The 24,533-nt window shown below is 44.6% G+C and overlaps 1 long non-coding RNA gene across 1 annotated transcript; it reads left to right on the top strand.

The window, feature by feature from the left end:
- The first annotated feature begins 2,002 nt into the window (after positions 1-2,002).
- Positions 2,003-22,650, top strand: LOC123403666. Its single transcript, XR_006611529.1, has 2 exons — positions 2,003-2,384; positions 22,431-22,650. It is a non-coding gene; the product is annotated as an uncharacterized LOC123403666 (long non-coding RNA).
- Positions 22,651-24,533: the final 1,883 nt, after the last annotated feature.

Below are 24,533 nucleotides of genomic sequence, written 5' to 3'. Positions count from 1 at the left end.
GTCCGCAAAATCTTTGCGCTGCTTTGTGCCTGCAACAGATATGATTTCAGAACATGACAAAAGCATAAACTCCCCAAATAAAATGCCCACAAATAAGAATGTAAAGCAACATCAATTAATCATGCAAAGGAAGCTGATATTACTAAGCACTTCCATGAAATTACATCTTCCATACTTTGTATTTTTAACACTCCTACGGTAGCAATAACCATAAATAATATCATGATGCTCTCTCAATGGTCAAATTGAAATGACTACATGAAACGGATAAATGACGCATGAACCATTCTTTCTGATACAAAAAAGTACAAGAAAAGATGAATCATAAACTCCAATTATCATAGTTTTTTGTTGTTGTCAAAAAGGCAATTTAAGAGTGGAAATGAAACAACCATGGGTTTTATTTTAACTTGAAAGTCGACTAATCCATGGTATAGTCCAGTTAATCAAGTATAAGGTAATTCAGGGGTAACTTCTGGATGACATATGTCTTTGAAAACTAAAGCTCAGATAGCCATTGGTAAATATGAAGTTAGCTTAAGTAATCCGAGGTGACAATTCTTTATTTCAACCATTCAAGATATAGTTAACTGAAATTTGAATAGTACATTAAACTATTAAACATCACATGACATGGAACATAGCTAACTGAATTTAATCTTCAAATGGATGCAGAATATCGCATGTTCATACATGTCCGCATTTACATGCTTTAATTCCCAATATTTCTGTAAAGAGGAATTTTGTAAAACTATAATTTCCTATGCATCACATGTTGCAGAACAAGGATTTCTGCAGCCCAACAACAACATGTTGCTCTGTTAGTTGAGCATAGGTACATAAGAAGTCGGGTTCATATAGGCATCTTTGTTTCCAAGAAGATAAACATGAAGTAGTTGCATGACAATAAAGAGAATAACATACCCCCTCTGAATCATCATAATGGGATGCCTTCCCTCTGCTCACCTCCAAGCAGCAAAAGATATGTGAAGACAAAGTGAACAAATCTTAACATTATAAAATATTTAAGTGCAAAGAGGAGCAGGAACACGAACCAAGATAAGCAAATCTTCCATTGGACACATTCCCTTCCCTGTGTTTAACGGCAAATGACAGGCTTGTATACAAGCATGGTGCAACTGCAATATCACAACTAAATTATAACACACACGCACGCATTCGCACGCGCACACGCGCACACGCACACCGGCAATTTCAAATCAACATATCACCACCGGCAACAGTCATTTCACTAGGTACTAATGGTTAATGGCATCAACGGGAGAATATTTGGCATGGTAGAAGTATTTGATATTTGAAAGGAAAAGTTATGAAGTCTTGATAGCGGGGCATGTGTGATAAATAGGTAGCAGAGTAAATTGTTGATGAGCTATACAGGAAGTGTCCTACTATCCTCTTGATTTTGATTTGGATTATTTGATGGTTCTAACTATTTCTTCTCCTTCCTGGTATTTTCTGAAATCACGCTTTCTCGATTTGCTGGAGAGCAGTTACAGAATAGGTCATAGTCCTAACCTGTCTTCACAGTCATCATATAAAAATACAGTAACAGAGGGCATGAGTAGAAAGGGAGATGGATCTAAAACAACCGTATGAAAAAAAAGCTCCGCAAAAAAGTAGGCAACGTGTCCACCACAAGCAGCAGTTAGTCTTACAATAGCGCACATCAAGTTTCATCGCCATGATTTCGCCGCCGCATATCCTGGGACAGGCTGATCAATGAGGAATCGTGACGGCAGAGCGGGTGCAGCACGCCGTCGAAGCAACTGGCATCACCCCATCACTGCCGCTCAAGGGCCTCGCCTCCCTCCCGCGCCGGATACCCTCGCCTCTGCTTGATCCCCAACAGCACCACGCCACCGCATCCTGCCTGCATCGACTACCTCGTCTGGATCCCTAGAGCGAGTCGTTTTTTTCCGAACTGATGTGCTACGCGCGGACGCGACCTGGGGGTCGCGAGCGGCTGACTCTGAACCGTCCATCGTCCCATGATCATGCCAGGTGACAGGGAGAGTGAGCGGTGGGTTTTATCGTCTTGTGCTTCAATTTTTTGGGACGACGCCGCACCCTCAGCTCTTCCTGTCCATTCCCTTCTGCTCAGAGTCCACAAAACAGAGCCATCCCTAAGGTTCGTTGGTGGCCGAGGCCAGCAGGAGCCCGACGACGGCGAGGATCAAGGGGGTCAGGAGCGCGCACCCGGCGACAACTACCACTACACGGTGAGCTGGCACCACAATACATCTGAGCGGGTCGCGCGCCAACGGGAGAACGGGGAGGGAGAAGGAGGTGGGGATGTCTGCCGGTGACAAGGGGGGCGTGAACGACGACGGCTCAGTGGACCACTACATCAATTGGGAGAGAAGGTAAGACCGCCTCCTTGGTATATTTTTTTCTCTGGAACAGGAAGGGGGTTGGGGAGGGGGAGGGACAAGGTGACGTAGCCGGAATCGGAGGAAAGGCGAGGCCGGGGTGGCCGGAATAGCTGGGTGGGTAGGGAAATCTACACGAAAGGAGTCGCCGGAATCGCCCAATAGTCCATGCGTGCAAATCACTCACCCCCGTCATGCAATTTTGCACACCGGGGCATGCTATTTTTTCCCCTGATATAGGCAAGTTTACTCTACCAGATGATGGTAGTAGGATATAGGCAAGTTTTTGTACCAGATTTCTATAGGGCACAATGTCTTCATTGTTTGCATTTTTTGCACCACATCATGGCGAGCATGCAATTTTAATTTGTAGATGTTTTTAAGACAAGTGCAGATGAGGAGACATTTTTGTGCAGCAATTTTAGTTTCCGTTTCGTGTAGGTATAGTCAAGTTTTCTGCTTGATAGATAGTTTAGGTATACTGATTTGGACAAAGTGTATTTTAGATCTTGAAAATATATGCCTATAGGTACCACCAGATCCTCAGTGTATGCCATGTAATTTGTAACTATGGGGGAAGGGGGATTTTAGGAGCTAACATTTTTGTCATGTTTTTGTGTTTTCTCTTTGCAAACGATCATGCACTCTTTTTTGATGTTTTGAAGTAGTAGGTGCCAATGCAGCTTTTAAAGGAATTTTTTGTTAACTATAGTAGCAGAAACAACATACTATGGATTTTTGTTAGTTTCTGTTAGGGGGTTCATGACTGCTTTTTTAGGGGCTATATGTAGGCAGTAGATCACATCTTAGTCATGTCGTCATGGTGATATGTTTGGCATTTTTATTCTGTGTAATGCTAGTGTACCTACACTATCCATCTACGTTTGGTTATAACACTACTGAAATTCAAAAATTTGCCGTCTGGCATGGCGGACGGCAAAGGGGCAAACCACTGACGGCAAAGGCTTTGTCGTCGGTCAGCGGACGGCAAAAAAAATCCGGTGAAGAGGTTCTTTGTCGTCTGCTTTTTTAAAGCGGACGGCAAAGAATCTTTGCCATGAGGGGGTAGATGGCAAATTAAATGGGACAGCACGTACACCAACGACCCCGTTAAGTGTTAACGGCATGCCTCCTCTCTTTGCCGTCTGCCATCCCCCCTTTGCCATGTGGGGGCAGATGGCAAAGGGGGGAACCAGCCCCCTCTCCCTCCCCTCTTTGTCGTCTGCCATCCGGCAGACGACAAAGAGGAGAGGGAGAGGGGGCTGGTTCCCCCCTTTGCCATGCGGGGCAGACGGCAAAGAGGGGGAACCAGCCCCTCTCTCCCCTCTTTGCCGTCTGCCATCCCCCCTTTGCCATGTGGGGGCAGACGGCAGAGGGGGTAACCAGCCCCCCCCTCTCTCCCCCTTTGCCGTCTGCCATCCCCCCTTTGCCATGTGGGGGCAAACGGCAAAGGGGGGAACCAGCCCCATTTTAATTTATTTCTTATTATATCCAACATTTTTCACAATAATCAGGATATATATATATATATATATTTGACATAAATAAATTTCTTTCCGTACTCATAACCATATTAAAATAACTTTCATCCATAGTACATACATATTATGCGAGTTGCATCCGTACCAAACCATATATTACACCAGTGTCATCCACATGCATACAAAGTTTCATATATATCCATATACCACAATAGTTTCAATACAAGCTTCCGTGAAGCCATGGTACAAGAAATCATCTTCAAGCATTCCATCAATATAATCCAAGCTTCCTGTGAAGTGAATGTAATCTGCAAAATGAAAAATAAGAAAGTTAGAAGAATAATACTAGATGAAGAAGTATATAGGTTATTTCGGAGAGAAATTAGCTAAGTATAGGCCATTTAATAGCTGAGTTAGGTGGAATACGTCATCTTGGAGCGACATAGCCTTATTATGTCATTTAGGAGAGAACTTAGCTAAGTATAGGTTATTCTAGAGCTAACTTGGATAAAAATATGTCATTTTGTAGCCAACTATGATTATTAATCCATTTTGACCTTATTATGTCATTTTGGAGCTAAATTAGTCATTTTAATGAGCTAACCAAGGTTCTTATGATGTTTTTACCTAACTATGCTAATTATTTCATTTTGAAGGATAATTAGCTAAGTATGTCTTTGTCGGGGAAAAAACCTACGTAGAAGAAGAAAGAGAAGAATCAAGAAGAGAAGAAGCAAGAAGAGAAGAAGAAGGAGAAAAAAAAGAAGAAGAAGAAGAAGGAGGAGGAGGAGGAGGAGAAGGAGAAGAAGAAGAAAAGAAGGACAAGAAGAAGGAGGAGAAGAAGGAGAAGGAGCTTCTCTCATCCTTCTCCTTCTTCTTCCTCCTTCTCCTTCTTCTTCTTCTTCTTCCTTCCTTTCATTTTTCCTATTTCTTCTCCTCTTGTCCCCTTCTTCGGGCTAAATTAGCTAAGAATGCCTTTTTGGAGCTAATTCTGTCATTTCGAGGATAATTAGCTAAGTATAGGTCATGTTTTATTAAATAGACCATTTTGGAGCTAACTAAGCTAATTATGTCATTAGGTCGAAGCCTAGATAACTATAGGTCGTTTCGGAGCTAACTTGGGTAAAATAGGTCATCCAGAGAAAACTATGCTTATTAAGCCATTTTGGATCTAGCTAGGCTAATTATAGGCCATTTAATACCTAAGTTAGGGGGAATAGGTCATCTTGCAGCTACGTAAGCCTTATTATGTCATTTAGGATAGAACTTAGCTAACTATAGGTCATTTTTATTAAATAGGTCATTTGGGAGCTAACTAAGCTAATTATGTCATTTTGTAGGATAATTAGCCAATTTAGTGTTTCTTGGATGAGTCTAAGCTATGTAGAAGAAGAGAAAGAGAAGAAGCAAGAAGAGAAGAAGAAGTAAAAGAAGAAGGAGGAGGAGGAGGAGGAGGAGAAGGAGAAGGAAGAGGAGAAGAATAAGAAAAGAACAAGGAGAAGAAGAAGGAGGAAGAAGGACGAAGAAGAAGGAGAAGGAGGAGCTCCTTCTCCTTCTTCTCCTACTTCTTCTCCTTCTTCTTATCCTCCTCCTTCTCTTCTTCTTCTTCTATTCTTCTTCTTTTTCCTTCCTTTCATTTTTCCTCTTTCTTCTCCTCTTGTCCCCTTCTTCGGGCTAAATTAGCTAAGAATGCCTTTTTGGAGCTAATTATGTCATTTCAAGGATAATTAGCTAAGTATAGGTCATGTTTTATCAAATAGACCATTTTGGAGCTAACTAAGCTAATTATGTCATTTAGGTGGAACCCTAGCTAACTATAGGCCGTTTCGGAGCTAACTTGGGTAAAATAGGTCATTCCGGAGCAAACTATGCTTATTAAGCCATTTTGGAGCTAGCTAGGCTAATTATCGGCCTTTTAATACCTAAGTTAGGGGGAATAGGTCATCTTGCAGCTACGTAAGCCTTATTATGTCATTTAGGAGAGAACTTAGCTAACTATAGGTCATTTTTTATTAACTATGTCATTGTGGAGCTAACTAAGCTAATTATGTCATTTTGTAGGATAATTAGCCAATTTAGTGTTTCTTGGATGAGTCTAAGCTACGTAGAAGAAGAGAAAGAGAAGAAGCAAGAAGAGAAGAAGAAGTAAAAGAAGAAGGAGGAGGAGGAGGTGGAGAAGGAGAAGGAAGAGGAGAAGAAGAAGAAGAAAAGAAGAAGGAGAAGGAGAAGGAGGAAGAAGGAGGAAGAAGAATGAGAAGGAGGAGCTCCTTCTCCTTCTTCTCCTCCTTCTCCTTCTTCTTATCCTCCTCCTTCTCTTCTTCTTCTTCTCTTCTTCTTCTTCTTCCTTCCTTTTATTTTTCCTCTATCTTCTCCTCTTGTCCCCTTCTTCGGGCTAAATTAGCTAAGAATGCCTTTTTGGAGCTAATTATGTCATTTCGTGGATAATTAGCTAAGTATAGGTCATGTTTTATTAAATAGACCATTTTGGAGCTAACTAAGCTAATCATGTCATTTAGGTGGAACCCTAGCTAACTATAGGCTGTTTCGGAGCTAACTTGGGTAAAATAGGTCATTCCGGAGAAAACTATGCTTATTAAGCCATTTTGGATCTAGCTAGGCTAATTATAGGCCATTTAATACATAAGTTAGGGGGAATAGGTCATCTTGCAGTTACATAAGCCTTATTATGTCATTTAGGAGAGAACTTAGCTAACTATAGGTCATTTTTCATTAAATAGGTCATTTTGGAGCTAACTAAGCTAATTATGTCATTTTGCAGGATAATTAGCCAATTTAGTGTTTCTTGGATCAGTCTAAGCAACGTAGAAGAATAGAAAGAGAAGAAGCCAGAAGAGAAGAAGAAGTAAAAGAAGAAGGAGGAGGAGGAGGTGGAGAAGGAGAAGGAAGAGGAGAAGAAGAAGAAGAAGAAAATAAGAAGGAGAAGGACTCCTTCTTCTCCTTCTTCTTATCCTCCTCCTTCTCCTCTTCTTCTTCTCTTCTTCTTCTTCTTCCTTCCTTTCATTTTTCCTTTGCCTTCTCCTCTTGTCCCCTTCTTCGGGCTAAATTAGCTAAGAATGCCTTTTTGGAGCTAATTATGTCATTTCGAGGATAATTAGCTAAGTATAGGTCATGTTTTATTAAATAGACCATTTTGGAGCTAACTAAGCTAATTATGTCATTTAGGTGGAACCCTAGCTAACTATAGGCCGTTTCGGACATAACTTGGGTAAAATAGGTCATTCCGGAGCAAACTATGCTTATTAAGCCATTTTGGATCTAGCTAGGCTAATTATAGGCCATTTAATACCTAAGTTAGGGGGAATAGGTCATCTTGCAGCTACGTAAGCCTTATTATGTCATTTAGGAGAGAAATTAGCTAACTATAGGTCATTTTTTATTACATAGGTCATTTTGGAGCTAACTAAGCTAATTATGTCATTTTGTAGGATAATTAGCCAATTTAGTGTTTCTTGGATGAGTCTAAGCTACGTAGAAGAAGAGAAAGAGAAGAAGCAAGAAGATAAGAAGAAGTAAAAGAAGAAGGACGAGGAGGAGGTGGAGAACGAGAAGGAAGAGGAGAAGAAGAAGAAGAAAAGAAGAAGGAGAAGGAGAAGGAGGAAGAAGGAGGAAGAAGAATGAGAAGGAGGAGCTCCTTCTCCTTCTTCTCCTCCTTCTTCTCCTTCTTCTTATCCTCCTCATTCTGTGCTTATTCTTCTCTTCTTCTTCTTCTTCATTCCTTTCATTTTTCCTCTGTCTTCTCCTCTTGTCCCCTTCTTCGGGCTAAATTAGCTAAGAATGCCTTTTTGGAGCTAATTATGTCATTTCGAGGATAATTAGCTAAGTATAGGTCATGTTTTATTAAATAGACCATTTTGGAGCTAACTAAGCTAATTATGTCATTTAGGTGGAACCCTAGCTAACTATAGGCCATTTCGGAGCTAACTTGGGTAAAATAGGTCATTCCGGAGCAAACTATGCTTATTAAGCCATTTTGGATCTAGCTAGGCTAATTATAGGCCATTTAATACCTAAGTTAGGGGGAATAGGTCATATTGCAGCTACGTAAGCCTTATTATGTCATTTAGGAGAGAACTTAGCTAACTATAGGTCATTTTTTATTAAATAGGTCATTTTGGAGCTAACTAAGCTAATTACGTCATTTTGTAGGATAATTAGCCAATTTAGTGTTTCTTGGATGACTCTAAGCTACGTAGAAGAAGAGAAAGAGAAGAAGCAAGAAGAGAAGAAGAAGTAAAAGTAGGAGGAGGAGGAGGTGGAGAAGGAGAAGAAAGGGGAGAAGAAGAAGAAAATAAGAAGGAGAAGGAGAAGGAGGAAGAAGGAGGAAGAAGAATGAGAAGGAGGAGCTCCTTCTCCTTCTTCTCCGCCTTCTTCTCCTTCTTCTTATCCTCCTCCTTCTCTTCTTCATCTTCTCTTCTTCTTCTTCTTCCTTCCTTTTATTTTTCCTCTCTCTTCTCCTCTTGTCCCCTTCTTCGGGCTAAATTAGCTAAGAATGCCTTTTTGGAGCTAATTATGTCATTTCGAGGATAATTAGCTAAGTATAGGTCATGTTTTATTAAATAGACAATTTTGGAGCTAACTAAGCTAATTATGTCATTTAGGTGGAACACTAGCTAACTATAGGCCATTCCAGAGGTAACTTGGGTAAAATAGGTCATTCCGGAGAAAACTATGCTTATTAAGCCATTTTGGATCTAGCTAGGCTAATTATAGGCCATTTAATACCTAAGTTAGGGGGAATAGGTCATCTTGCAGCTACGTAAGCCTTATTATGTCATTTAGGAGAGAACTTAGCTAACTATAGGTCATTTTTTATTAAATAGGTCATTTTGGAGCTAACTAAGCTAATTATGTCGTTTTGTAGGATAATTAGCCAATTTAGCATTTCTTGGATGAGTCTAAGCTACGTAGAAGAAGAGAAAGAGAAGAAGAAGTAAAAGAAGGAGGAGGAGGAGGAGGAGGAGGAGAAGGAGAAGGAAGAGGAGAAGAAGAAGAAAAGAAGAAGGAGAAGGAGAAGGAGGAAGAAGGAGGAAGAAGGAGAACGAGGAGCTCCTTCTCCTTCTTCTCCTTCTTCTTATCCTCCTCCTTCTCTTGTTATTCTTCTCTTCTTCTTCTTCTTCCTTCCTTTCATATTTCCTCTTTCTTCTCCTCTTGTCCCCTTCTTCGGGCTAAATTAGCTAAGAATGCCTTTTTGGAGCTAATTATGTCATTTCGAGGATAATTAGCTAAGTATAGGTCATGTTTTATTAAATAGACCATTTTGGAGCTAACTAAGCTAATTATGTCATTTAGGTGGAACCCTAGCTAACATAGGCCGTTTCGCAGCTAACTTGGGTAAAATAGGTCATTCCAGAGCAAACTATGCTTATTAAGCCATTTTGGATCTAGCTAGGCTAATTATAGGCCAGTTAATACCTAAGTTAGGGGGAATAGGTCATCTTGCAGCTACGTAAGCCTTATTATGTCATTTAGGAGAGAACTTAGCTAACTATAGGTCATTTTTTATTAAATAGGTCATTTTGGAGCTAACTAAGCTAATTATGTCATTTTGTAGGATAATTAGCCAATATAGCCTTTCTTGGATGAGTCTAAGTTACGTAGAAGAAGAGAAAGAGAAGAAGAAGTAAAAGAAGGAGGAGGAGGAGGAGGAGGAGTAGGAAGAGGAGAAGAAGAAGAAAAGAAGAAGGAGAAGGAGAAGGAGGAAGAAGGAGAAGGAGGATCTCCTTGTCCTTCTTCTCCTCCTTCTTCTGCTTCTTCTTATCCTCCTCCTTCTCTTTTTCTTCTTCTCTTCTTCTTCTTCTTCCTTCCTTTCATTTGTCCTCTTTCTTCTCCTCTTGTCCCCTTCTTCGGGCTAAATTAGCTAAGAATGCCTTTTTGGAGCTAATTATGTCATTTCGAGGATAATTAGCTAAGTATAGGTCATGTTTTATTAAATAGACCATTTTGGAGCTAACTAAGCTAATTATGTCATTTAGGTGGAACCATAGCTAACTATTGGCCGTTTCGGAGCTAACTTGGGTAAAATAGGTCATTCCGGAGCAAACTATGCTTATTAAGCCATTTTGGATCTAGCTAGGCTAATTATAGGCCATTTAATACCTAAGTTAGGGGGAATAGGTCATCTTGCAGCTACGTAAGCCTTATTATGTCATTTAGGAGAGAACTTAGCTAACTATATGTCATGTTTTATTAAATAGGTCATTTTGGAGCTAACTAAGCTAATTATGTCATTTTGTAGGATAATTAGCCAATTTAGCCATTTTGGAGCTAACTAAGCTAATTATGTCATTTAGATGGAAGTCTAGCTATTTTTTATTAAAACACTAGAAATAACATACCATTATCGTCATCACGACGGTGAAGCACGGTGGCTCTGGCTTGTTTCACCTGGAGAAGGCTGTCGTGGAGAAGGCTCCACTGTTGAAGGGTCGTGCGATTCGTTTCAGGAGATATTCTGCACCAAACATCGTTTGCAATGTGTCGTTAGGATGAGGACACTCTTAAGATCACTGCACTGAAATGAAACTCACCGTCCCCGCCACGTTAATGACTGGCATCGGCGGAGGGATTTGGCCGCTCTTCTCGCACATAGACTGTACATTTGGTTTCGACAAGTCAAACTTTTTATTTATTAATGAAACGGACATTCAAATGCAAGATTTGAAATAACATGGAGAAGAAACTTACCACGAAGAGCTCGTATATGGCCCTATTAGACGCATCATTCCGTGCCCTCTCCGCCTCCACCAATGCAGTCGTCCTCTCCTCCAGCTCCCTAATCTCCTTATCCTTCTCCGCCATAGCCGCCTGCATTGCCTCTCTCTCTTTCTGAATAGCAGCCTGCAACACAACTCATTGTTAGCAATGTAATCATATTGGTTACAACACACAACATAATGCGGAAAGATAGTTGAGTCCATTAAACTAACCTCGATGGCGAGCTCGACTGGCCGTGGACGACGTGTTATCTCCGGACAAGAGCTCGTTTGGCGTGCCTTTATCTGCCGGAGAGTCCTAGGACAACGTATAAGGTCGTCTCCAATGGCAATCGAGCCATGGGGCCTCCCGTTGCCAGCTATCATCACCAGCTCTGGATCAATAGGTCCCTCGCTCAGGTTAAAGTCCTCCCCTTTCCTCGCCTTCCCGTGATCTCTGTACTTCACGAGCTTGTGGTGGGAGGAGATGTTGGTGAAGTTTTCTGGATGCTCGAGGTCAGACTCAGAGAATGCCTTGACCTTCTTGTACGAGGCAGTATGAGCCATCGCATACAGGTTGTACATCTGTGGCACCTCCGTCTTACTGTGACGCGCCTAAAAGAGAGAGAGAGGAAAAATGTATTAGTAAAGGGCTCAAGATAGCATTAAGAATGAATTGCATGAGGCATGAAGCAAACCACATACCCAGTTCTCACCAAATTGGATTAAGTTGACGCTCCCTTGATGGTGTGGCACACCAACCACTTTGCCACGCCTCTCCTTGGCGTTGTTGTGGCCGGCCTCCCACGTTTCGGAGCACCACTGATCCACCAAGGCCTTCCAACAATCCATCTTATCCACACACCATCTCGGGGGCACCTAAGTTAATAAAGAGAAATTTGAGCGCGTAAGAACCAAATCAAGGAAACTAACTACAAAGCCTTAATAATATGTAATTACCTTCATGTAATGCTCCTTCTCCATCTTAGCATCACGACACTTCGCCTTGTCAATCCTAATACGCGGCGTGGCATAGTAGTCTCGAACAGCCTGCACCCGAGCCTTGTGCCGAAAGTTTTGAAGTAGGCGGCGACATTCGGTTTCGATAACCTTTGTCGCGTCCTCCTCGTATCCCTCCTCACACCTATAGTAGGTCTCCAAACGAGACAACACCGATTAGTACAATAAATAGCTATGGTTGATTTATAATTGTGTGAAGGAGAAATTACCCAGAACTTTCGGATCACCATGTCCGCCCTCGTGTCGCACAAAACACCGTCGATCTCCACCTCCGGCGGGGCCGGGGCACCCAAGTAGTGCTCCCAGGTCATTCCTACCTCTCGCTCCCGACCGGGCAACGTAACAAACCGTGGGAAGTTTTTACGGCAAAGCACACCAAGGACGCTGTTGGGCTTGCGGACACCCTTGGCAACAATCCAACCCCTACAGTATGACAAATTAAAGCCAAAACATTAGATATTTGAGAAAACGCGAAGGCAAAAGGTTAAATAAGAGTAAATTAACTTACTTGTCCCCATTTTGCCTAATCGACCACCTCTACTCGGGGGTCGCCGGCACGAGCGGGAGCCCCGAACTACCACGCTGGTAGACGGTAGCCCCCTCACCCAGCTCCTCGTCGCTACCAGCATGGCCACTTGGCTCAGCCCAGGTATCCCACTGGGTCTCTTGGGACGTACCCTCATCCCTGCTTTGCTCCGGAGTCGCCTGGAATGAAGCCTCTGGGACACGAGTCTCGTTGGTCGAAGGCTCGTCGACCTGAGGCTCGTCGACCCGAGGCTCGTGAACCGGAGACCGTGTAGCCTCCACCTTAGATGAATCCACCCTAGAAGTCATGTGCTCAGGTGAATCAGCTTGGGGTGATGGCGGAGACCGTGTAGCCTCCACCTCAGAAGGCGTGGCAGCCACCTCCCTACCTCTCTCGCGGCCACGTGTACCTTTAGTACAACATAAATACCAACATGAGTAATAAAATGTATATAAATACCAATATGCATACAACATGAGTACAACATAAATACCAACATGAATACAACGTGTACCTTTAGGACCTCTCGGCTTCGCGGGGGGTCGACCTCCTCTCACGGGGGGCGCTCCTTGCAGAGTAGAGAGCAACGCTCTCCGAAGAGGCGAGGCAGGAATGGAAGTACCCATCCCATCACCCGTCGACGAAGAAGGAGCCGCGGAGTGCTTTCGACCCTTTCCCACCATCTTTCAACACCTGTCATGACAAAGAGTAAATGAAATTAGTACAACATAAATACCAACATGAGTAATAAAATGTATATAATTTAAGTGTATCATCGTCATTAATACCAACATGACTAATAAAAATTGAATACCTAACATGAGCTCAAAATTTATATATAGTATAATAGTTGAATACCTGACATGAACTAATAACAATCGTGCTCGTCTATATATGCTTCGGGGTCAATAAATGCATCATGATCATCACTATCATCAATAAATGCATCATCATCATCACTATCACGAAGAACATGTGGAAGGCCACCATTATGTAATTGGTCAAGAAGTGACAGGTCATCCGCAGCAGTAACCTCTTCTTCTTTCAGCTCTTCTTGTTCGGGCTCAGGGGTTAAGACGAATTCACTCTCGCTGTCTACTTCAATGTTCTGGGGTGAAGTAGAGCGGTTCATGAAATGTTTCTTGGACATATGTGTTTCTTGGAAGAATTCTCCTTCATATGTGTCTGGGTTAATGTGAGGTTCGTAATCCTCTTCATTGAGGGTAGGTGGTCTAAAATGTGGTGGCACTTCATAAACGACATCCCAACCTTTGAGATTTGGATCAGTTTGGCAGGCCCACGGTAGATAGAAAACTTGTGTCGCCTGTTGACCCGTAATATAGACAACGGGAACATCTAAGTGGGTGCTTTGGTTGATTTCGACTAGTCCTATATGTTCATGAGTCCTTCTAGTCTCCCTCGGCTCAAACCAATAACATTTGAAGACTGCGACAGTCGTTGGGTTTTCACCATAGAATAGAAGTTCATAAATTGCTTCAACTCTTCCATAATACTTGGTGTCTCCTTCGCCGATAGCAGAGACAGAACAATTTGTAGTCTTTAGGTCTGGCATAGATAGCTCTTTGCCAAAGGTACGAAAGTGATACCCGTTGATATTGTATTTGTCAAATGAACGGACCTTATAGTCAAAACCATTAGCGACTTGTCTCAACTCGGCGTCCATAGACTCTGGATCAGCCTACAAGTTTAATACGAAAGAATGGATGCATTAGCCGCAAATTAGACCAAGAAATCAAATGGGCCCTTAATGGTAATTAATTACCCTTTTGTTTGAACCAAGAGATGTAACCGGGATAGTCGCCTCCATGCTTTGCGAGAAGCTCATACTCTCGACGGAATCCTTTTCGATGACTGCTCCATCTGAGAATTCGGCGACGTATTGACTATATCAAATATCCAGGAATAAGAGTAGTTCAAAGCAATTAGAAGTTGCGGAACAATAAATTACCGAGAACTTACTCGATGTATGGCCGCACTTCTGTTTGGTTGGTGAAGATATACAAAGAAATGGTCCGCCATTCTTGGACATCCAACGATTTCCCTTTCGAAGCACCAGATGGTGCGAGCTTACCTTTGAATAGGATGAGGTTGGATTGAACTTTTTTTGGATCGCCATCATTGTACCGAGGCTTCGGGTTATGCAAATGATGATTTTTGGCTTCGTAGTGTGCTGTCACGAAGATTGCCGCCTCCTCGGTAATGAATGTCTCGGCCATCGATGCTTGAATTCTACGTTTATTTTTACACTTCGCTCGAAGCGTCTTCTGCATCCTCTCAGTTGAGTAGCACCATCGATTTTGAACGTCCCCCCACTCTTGCCTCAGTTGGGAGATGCAAAATCAAATGTTGCATTGGATTAAAGAAGCCCGGTGGAAAGATCTTTTCTAATTTGCAGATCAACTCCGGTGCCAACTCTTCCATTTCATCTAGCACGCCAGGCGATAGTTCTTTCGCACAAAGAGAACGGAAGAAATAGCTCAGCTCTGCCAGTACTAGCCATTCATCCTCAGGGATAAAGCCACGCAACATCAGCGGAATTACCCGCTCAATCCATATGTGCCCATCATGACTCTTGAGCCCAAATATTTTCAATTTCTCAAGACTCGCTCCCCTCTTTAGATTCGCAGCATACCCATCGGGGAACATCAACCGCATTTTCACCCACAATAGCATTTCCCTCATAGGTGGCCTTTCAAGATTGAACCATGCCTTTGGCTTCGCTATGCTTGCCTTTCCTTTCCGTTGTCGCAAGTTTTGCAATGGTCTATCACATAGAGCCTCCAGGTCGATTCTAGCCTTAGGATTATCTTTTGACTTCCCCTCTATGCCGAACAATGTACCAAAAATGGCCTCCGCAATATTCTTTTGAGTGTGCATCACCTCAATGTTGTGTGGGCAAAGGAGGTCTTTGAAGTAAGGCATATTCCATAAGCATGACTTGTGAGTCCAGGGTGTTCCGTATTATACCCTTTGAAGTATCCTGGACGCAAAGGATCAGGATCGAGAGCGTTTAACTGATCAAGGATCTATTGGTCTGTCAAGGTAGCTGGTGCAGTGTTTTTGACAACTCTACCTTTGATAAAATTATTCTTGTCTTTTCTGAACTTATGGTCAGGATCCATGAATTGTCTATGCATGTCGAAGCAAGAATACTTGCGACCAGCCTGTAGCCAACGGAACTGAAGAGCTGCCTTGCATGTGGTGCACGGGAACCTTCCATGCACACACCAGCCAGCGAATAGCGCAAACGCCGGATAATCATGCGTCCAGTACATGTACCAGACATGCATTTTGAAAAAAAATTTGGTAGCCGCGTCGTAGGTCTTGATCCCATTATCCCAGGCTTCTTGCAACTCATCCTTAAGAGGTTGCATGTACACATTCATATTCTTCCCCGGATAGTTGGGCCGTGGAATTATCAACGTCAGGAAAATGTTCTTTCTTTTCATAATCTCTCCGGGTGGCAAATTTAGTGGAATGACAAATACAGGCCAACAACTGTCTTGTGTTGTTGTCATACCATACACATTGAACCCATCCGTGCTGATGGCAACTCTAGGTTGCCTTGGATCTTCCGATTTATCCTTACGTAATGCATCGAAGTGCCTCCACGCAAAACCATCTGAAGTGTGTACCACCATCTTGTTCCCATCCGCATCTAGTTCGGTTCTTTTGCCCAATTTGTGCCATGTCATCTGTCTGGCCGTCTCTTCGACCATGAAAACACGTTGAAGTCTTGGTACGATTGGAAGATACCGAAGAACACTCATGGGGATGTTGGTCTGATTCTTCTCACCCATACCGTTGTCTACCACAATATACCTGGAAGAATTGCAAATGGGGCAATAGTTCAAGGCCGCATACTCAAGCCTAAATAAGGCACATCCATTCTCACGGGCATGTATCTTCTCATAGGGCATCTTAAGTACACGGAGAATTTTCTCTGACTGGTACAGGTTTCCAGGCAGTACATGGCCTTTGGGTAGAAAGCGTCCAAATATAGTCATCATCGCGTCGTAGCATTCTCTGCCTAGGTTGAATTGAGCCTTCAGAGCCATTACTTGCGCGATGGCATCCAGCTGACAAATCTCAGTCTGCTCGTGGAGAGGACGTTTTGAAGACTCCAACATTTCATAGAAGGCCTTTGCAGATTCCTCCATCTCATCGTCCGAATCTCGAGCATCATCAAAGTCTTGCACCATGTCTTCAATCCCGGTACCATGCTCGTCGGTGCGACGACGAATCACCTCGGCTCTGGCACGTTGGTCAGACTCACCATGAAAAGTCCACACCATATAATTAGGCGTAAAACCCCACTTCTGCAGGTGTTTACCCATTTCAAACTATGTCTGCTTTTTCCAGTTGTCGCAGTTGGGACAGGGCACCATGTTTTTTGCTGGCCATTTGCAAATGCGGCTCTCACAACCCCCCTGGTTTTTGTTAACCATTCATGGGTCATGTCTTTCTGACTAGGGTGACCAGTGTACATCCAAGCACGATCACTCATGTTGCCTAGCTACCTATGGGGGCACAAGAAATAAATATATAATTCATCATCTATATTCATACGCTAATCAAGTTTGTCAGTTTTATTACGTCCATGCAACCTACACGCTAATAGGTAAAGATAGGTCCTAATCCCACCCGAGTATGTGTAGATTGGGTTCGTTTTCCCATGCTCTGCTCTAGATGTGACGCAGAATTTTGGCAGCACCTCCCCGCTGTTCTCCTGATACACGTCTCGGCAATAAGCAGAGAGGATGTGTACCCGGAGAACAACAGGGAGGCACTGACAAAATTCCGCATCGGATCCGGAGCACAGCATACAAGAAAACAAACCCAATCTACACATACTCGGGCTGTCCATGGATAATGTTGGACAATTTGAAAGGATGGTGGTTATAAATATGCAAAGAAATGCATATTTATACATGTCACCCTTTCGAACGGGAGACGCATACTGGTCACGCATACTCATGATTGAAGAAACCTATAGCTAGCAAGTTTCATCGGCACGAAGACCGGGACAGAGAAAATTAAGGGGGTAGGAGGAGAAGTCATTTGTGCTCACCAAAAAACGCAAGGGCGGAGCTCGTCCAACGCACGTGGAGGTCGTCGAACAACTGCACATTGAAATTCACACGATCAACACAAATATGATGTTTTTATAATTAACATAACTATGTGACCTAACTCATAACTATGTGGGTCAGTGTCGTCGGGGGTCGAGGGTCACTAGCATCGGGGGTTGGGGTCTTTTCGGTCAACAAGAGACCGAAGAGGTGTCGGGGCTCGGGAGTTGGGGGTCAGTGGCGTTGGGGGTCGGGGTAGGGGTCGGGGGTCGAGGGTGAGTGGCGTCGGGGGTCGGGGGTTGGGGGTTCGCGTACCACGGCATCTCCTCCAACCTCATCAGCTACCTGACCGGCCCTCTCGGGGAGAGCACGGCCGCCGCCGCCGCCGTCAATGCCTGGTCCGGCGCCGCGTCCATGTTTCAAAGTTTCATTGTTTTGTCCGGTGGAAGCACACACACCACAACATAGTGCTTCCGACGTCGTTGTGCTCATGAATCAGGAGGACCGGGTTGATCTTTTTTTTGGGAGGGTACCGGGTCGATCTTCGAAGATAGAATAATGTGCTCAACCCTAAACCTTTTTTCTTTTCTAATGACACCACTTTTTTTCTTGAAACACATCATCAGTACTCCCGAGTCAAAAAATTATATTGTTTTTTAGCCTTTCCGATGAAGAGGTACTGTGAGAAAAACATATTTTTTGTGGATAATAAGTGTCACATGTGTGACACAGAACACATCGGCGTTTTCAAACTACAAATACCATTAAATAGAAACAAAACCAAAAAACACATCATGCTTGACAACTAATGTTATCATCCTCGTGTCATTAATTTTACCATAAACAATTGGCATATACAGTATAACCTAACAAACTAATTACCACAAACTAATTACCATGAACCTAAAAAATGACAAAAGAGAAAAAAAAACAAATTTACCTAGGGAGGAGGGGCGGTGCAGGGAGGAGGGGCAGGGACGAGGAGCGACGCAGGGAGGGGGGGCGCTACAGGGAGGAGGGGCGGTGCAGGGTGGTGGAGAGGAGGAGGGGCGATGCAGGAGGGGTCGTGCAGTGTGCGGGAGGCGCCGGGTGGGGGAGGCGCAGGGGAGGGGGCGGCGCACGGAGGAGGGGCAGCGCAGGGAGGAGGGGCGGCGCGGGGCAGGGAGGAGGGGCGGCGCAGGGAGGAGGGGCGATGCGGGGCAGGCGCGGCGCGGGGCAGGCGGCGGCCGCGCGGTGGGGGATTCGAGCAACGGGGTGGGCTACGTGGGAAGCCTTGGTTGGAGGGGGGCGGGCGTGAGTGTGTTCGGTGGGCTGCCGCGCCTTTGTCGTCCGTCGCGCTCCTAGGCGGACGGCAAAGGCCCCCAAGGCAGACGGCAAAGGTCCCGGGGGGAGGCACCGGGTGGGGGTTGGGTTGGTGGACCGCCGTCCCCTTTGCCGTCCGCCGCGCTCCCAGGCGGACGACAAAGGCCCCCAGGCGGACGGCAAAGGGGAGGGGTGGGTGGGGTGGGGTTCCGGCCGTTTGGGGGGGGGGGATTTGCCGTCTGCCCTCCCTTTGTTGTCCGCACAGGGCTTCTTTGCCGTCCGCCAGCGGACGGCAAAGAGGTGGCCGACGGAAAAAAAAACTTTTGCCATCAGCCACCTCTTTGCCGTCAGCAGTGTGACAGCTGACGGCAAAGAGTATCTTTGCCATGTGTCAGCTGACGGCAAAGGCCAAGCAAACGGCAAATTTCTGAATTCCAGTAGTGTAAGACTCCAGAAACATTTAGGCAAAACACAAGAGGGCATAAGAAGGATTTAGGGGTGAGGGGAGGCAGAAATTAGGGACGAACAAAAACAAGAGTGAGTAGGCAAGTTTGTTATTCACATACATAGAGGGCACTTTTAGCATTGTTTCCCAGAATTAAACAAGTTTATACAATACTTGGGTTTCTGCAGTAGGCAAGTTTGCATATATATATGACAAAGCACTTAAGTATGCAAGTTCGTTTTTACACATATTTTTGTGTGTATATTCTTCTACTCCGGTAGGGTTTGGAGCATTTTCTGTGTTTTCTTTTTGTTCTTCCAGTAGCTGAAGCTACTGTGTCGGTGCACGGTGAATGCAGCAGTAGTCCTAGGTCGTGCAGGGCACAACACAGTGATCATTGTTTTCGCGTAATCTCGATCTTAGCCGACGGTGTAGCGATTCTGCCTTTTTTCATGTGCCTCGCAGACTTGCAGTACATACCATTATGACCAAATAATGGTATATTGGATAGTATCATAAAACAGAAAAACACTTTTTTTCTTGAAGATCGTACCAAATCGCATAAGTGATGAACCCTACTCGCCTTAGAGTGAAACCAACTCGCCTAAGCGTGAAACCCCACATCCTTCCAAATCGCATAAGCGTGAAACCACACATCCTTCCAAATCGCATAAGCATGAAACGCCACATCCTTGCAAATCGCCCATCGACCAAGTTTTATAAGCCATTGTATCCTTTTCCAAATCTCCTAAGCCATCAACCAACTTTTCTCCCCCCTGTGTGCTAGGTCGCCCCATCCATCAACCAAGTCGCCTAAATCGCACATTTTCCAATCACCTAAGCATGAAACTAATTCCTCCATCCTCGGTGTACTAGGTTGCCTCACTCAGTGGCGAAGTCGCCCAAAACACTCACATGCTTGCAAATCGCCTAAGATGAAAAACCAGCTCGCCTATTCTCGGTGTGCTAGGTCGCCTCACCCATCGGCGAAGTCACCCAAAACACTCACATCCTTGCGAAGTGTCTAAGATGAAAAACCAGCTCGCCCATCCTCGGAGGCTAGGTCACCCCACACATCGAACCAAGTCGCCCAAAAAACCACAACCTCCCAAATCGCATAAGCCACCCAACCAACTCGCCTCCTGTGTGTGCTAGGTCGCCCCACCCATCGACCAAGTCGCGTAAAACCCTACACCCTTTCAAATCACCCAAGCCGCCCAACGAAACTCGCCTCCCCCGGTGTGCTAGCGCATACAACCCATCAACCAAGTCGCCTAGAACGCCCCACACCCTTCCAAATTGCCTAAGCATGAAACAAATTCACCTCCTCTATGCTAGGTCGCCCCACCCATCGACCAAGTTGCCTAAATCACCACAACCTTTCGAATCACCTAAGCGTGAAACAAACTCGCCTCCCCCAGTGTGCTAGGTCGCCCCACCCATTGAGCAAGTCGCCTAAAACCCCGCACCCTTCCAAATGACCCAATCCGCCCAACCCACTCACCTTCCCCGGTGTGCTAGGTCGGCCCGCCCATCAACCAAGTCACCTAAAACCCTACACCCTTCCAAATGGCCTAAGCGTGAACTAAACTCGCCCCCAGTGTGCTAGGTCGCCCCACCCATCGACCAAGTTGCCTAAATCACCACAACCTTTCGAATCACCTAAGCGTGAAATAAACTCGCCTCCCCCAGTGTGCTAGGTCGCCCCACCCATTGAGAAAGTCGCCTAAAACCCCGCACCCTTCCAAATCACCCAATCCGCCCAACCCACTCGCCTTCCCCGGTGTGCTAGGTCGGCCCGCCCATCAACCAAGTCGCCTAAAACCCTACACCCTTCCAAATGGCCTAAGCGTGAAATAAACTCGCCCCCAGTGTGCTAGGTCGCCCCACCCATCGACCAAGTCGCCTAAACCCATGCACCATTCAAAATCTCCTAAGCGTGAAACCAAACTCGCCCATCCTCGATGTGCTAAATCGCGCCACCCATCGACCAAGTCGCCTGAATCACCGCACCCTTTCAGATCACCTAAGTGTGAAATAAACTCGCATCCCCCAGTGTGATAGGTCGCCCCATCCATTGACCAAGTTGCCTAAAACCCCGCACCCTTCCAAAGCACCCAATCCGCCAAACCAACTCGCCTTCCCCGGTGTGCTAGGTCGCCCCGCCCATCAACCAAGTCGCTTAAAACCCTGCACCCTTCCAAATCGCCTAGGCGTGAAATAAACTCACCTCCCTGAGTGTGCTAGGTCGCCCCACCCATCGACCTAGTCACCTAAACCCACACACCCTTCAAAATCGCCTAAGCTCTAAACCAAACTTGCCCATCCTTGATGTGCGAGGCCGCCTCACCCATCGATCAAGTCGCCTAAAAACACTCACACCCTTCCAAATTGCCTAAGACGCAAATCCGACTCGCCCATCCTCGGTGTACTAGGTCGCCCAACGATCGACCAAGTCGCCTAAAAATACCTCACCCTTTCAAATCGCGTAAGCCGTCCAACCAACTCGCCTCCCACGGTGTGCTATAACACATTTGATTTTATGATACACATGTGTTGCCTGCACACACACACCAATTTTCTTCTTTTTTTTAAGCACGGGGAAAATCGACTTAGAGTGTGAGTTAAATCATTAACATCAAGTTAAGGAGCCAATTTGTGATGGTAAATGTAGAGGAACTAGACAATTCTTTTAGGGATTTTCCCCAAAACAAAATTCTCAAGGAAGGCAAACCAAGTGAACTACCACAACAAACCATGCTATGCGAAAAAAACTTATCTGCACACGCCCATGTAGAAGAAGCAAAATGCAAGATAATTTCTGCTTTTCCCCCATTACTCTGGATGATCATTTGAGAAAGAGAAAATCTATTTTTACCCAACACCGGTTTCCTATGGGCGACAAGCCATGTCGTCTGTAGCAACAAGATATGTCACCTACAATAGTGAACTACGTCACTCACTTTTCAATACAGTAGCTTCTTCCTGTTTTGTCGCCTCTGTTTTTAGCTTTTTATATCAACAATAGTTTTTTTCTGAGTAAATAGCAACTATCATTGTTTGGAGCACACTAGAGACATCTTGGACATGAGCAGTTCCCAAGTTGGGCTTGTATGGAGAACAGAGGGCGCCATCGCAATCAGCAAAGTCATTAGTGAGCTTAGTGAGATCAAGCCCAGCCATCTGCACATTTAGTAAGATAGAAAAACTATTATTTATGCAAACGTTTTAAATGCAAATGAAACATCAAACATTTTTTTTAATATCATGTAATCGTTTTTTTAGATAGGGGCATTTTACTTTCACTACTAGTTTCTAGAGTTCTTGCTTTGTTTTGTAAGCAACTACTCCTTTTTTCTGGACCGTAGGCAAGTTTTCCACCCCTACTGAGCAACCATACTAGTTATTTACCAGTTATATGTAACCAAAAAGTAACATGTGGCTTTTCCTTTTGTTGAAGACGACACGTGCTAGCATCCAGTACAACAGGGGGAGGGGGAGGCAAGAACATGGCGCCAAGGCAGAATTTGTGCTGCTAGATACAAGTCAAGCTTTTGAAAGCATTCATGGTACAGGGAGGCATTTCTTTTGCAACTAGTATAAAAGGGATTTTTTCACGATTTTAACCCATGGGATGAAAGTATTGCACGGAATGAACTCTGATTGAAACCATTTCACGATCTGACCTTTTTTGAAACGTCAGAGCACGTGGCGTTGCAGACGCACATAGAAACGCCAGTCTAATGTGGTGTTGCAGACGCACATAGAAACGCCAGTCTAATGTGGCGTTGCAGACCCACTCAAACGCCAGTCTAACATGGCGTTGCAGGCAACGCGTGAAACGCCATGGTCCATGGCGTTTCAGCAGTACACATGTTGCTGGCAGCATGCCGTGGGCTGGCTGGATGTCGTTGTTGCGTTCCATAGTGGGTCTGCAAACGCCAGCACAATGGGCCTGCAACGTCACATTAGACTGGCGTTGCAAGAAAGAAAAAACGTCACGGTAGACAGGCGTGTCACTGTTGGGCAGCAACGCCAGCACTGTTGGCGTTTCACAGTGGCTCTGCAACGCCACTTTAGACTGGCGTTGCAAAAAAGAAAAAACGCCATGGTAGATAGGTGTGTCACTGTAGGACAGCAACGCCACGGTAGACAGACGTTGCATAGTGGGACAGCAACGCCACGGCTTGTGGCGTTTCTAAAAGGGTCAGATCGTGAAATGGTTTTAAATCTGATTCATTTTGTGCTCATATTTAGAAAAAAGGTTAAAACAGTGAAAAAATTCGTATAAAAGGGGAGAGGTACATATGGGGACTTCCACTAGATCAACATAAATAGGATCATGCTAAAAATACAGAAAGATCAGTTTTACCTTTTGGTGTTTTTAGGGCAGAAATTTGCCTAGTTTCTGGCAAATTCTTGCTGCTATTTCTTCAGAGTTGCACCTGATTCGCCCAAAAAGTTGCACACCAAATCTATTGTATGTTTTATAGGAATCTTTTTTGCCGGATTCCCCCTCCCCCCTTTTCTACTTGTGTTCTTCTGTTTACGAGAGAAAAGCTTCTCCACCTGGTAGGCGATGGTATGCAGTGACAGTTGGGGGAGAAAAAAGTTGTCTTGAGGTGGGACCTGTGTGGGGGTGTCGGGTTTTGTGATGGTGAGGCGGGTGAGATCATACTATGGGAAACACTTCCTATCACAGGTTTGTTGTGTTGCATAAAAGGAAATATCGAGTACAATTTATAGGATTCAAGCTATTTATATTGTTCAGATCAGATAGTGAAAGTGGAAAAGCACGACTTAAATGTCACGTAGACAGGATATGTGAAATACCTTGTCATGTAAATTCTTTGGCAAGTACTGGTCAAAATAATGTACTTCTACTAATAGCGAAGTTAAAGGATGTGCCTATGTTTCGAATATGGTCCTTAGAACTTTAAAAATTGCTCCCGTTTGAGGTGAATATGTGATTTGTAAAATTGGAAACCATATGTTGTATTCATGTGGTCTTTGCAGAATCAAAATTGATTTATAACATTCTTACATGAAGTCAATACGTGCTATTCAGGGTATTGAGTCATGGGTGTTTGTAGTATGTGAAGCGTGGATTCACGCATACGGCGCAGTGTGCAACGTCAGACCACACCGTTTGGTCACAATTTTGTTGGATTTTCTCACACTAAGATCATGTGGACAAAGATGGTTACATGTGTCATGCACTATGTTATATTTGTGTCGAATATTGTGTACGCAAGGGGTTACGTGGACTTGGAGTTGTAATTGGTGTGGATAGGTACGAGTCGTGTAGGAGTCGGACACGTTGTATCCTAGGCCTCTTATATATCGGGGGGAACCACACGTTGTAACCCATGACGATCGGATAGCAATAGCTACGCGGGGGAGCCGGCGAGTTGTGCCGGCGCCCGGGCGGCCGGTGTTGCGGTATCTTGGGGAGGAGCGCACGTAGTCATGTCCCGGGGATGTAGCCATATCGGTGAACCTCGTTAACAAATACCGTGCCTCGATGTGTCGATCATGATCTTGCATTAGCGTTTTATTCTAA

The sequence above is a fragment of the Hordeum vulgare genome, chromosome 6H (genome assembly GCF_904849725.1).
Source record: "Hordeum vulgare subsp. vulgare chromosome 6H, MorexV3_pseudomolecules_assembly, whole genome shotgun sequence".
Taxonomy (NCBI): domain Eukaryota; kingdom Viridiplantae; phylum Streptophyta; class Magnoliopsida; order Poales; family Poaceae; genus Hordeum; species Hordeum vulgare.
Note: the sequence above shows the minus strand (reverse complement) of the source record. Positions and strands in the feature narration are given on the sequence as shown.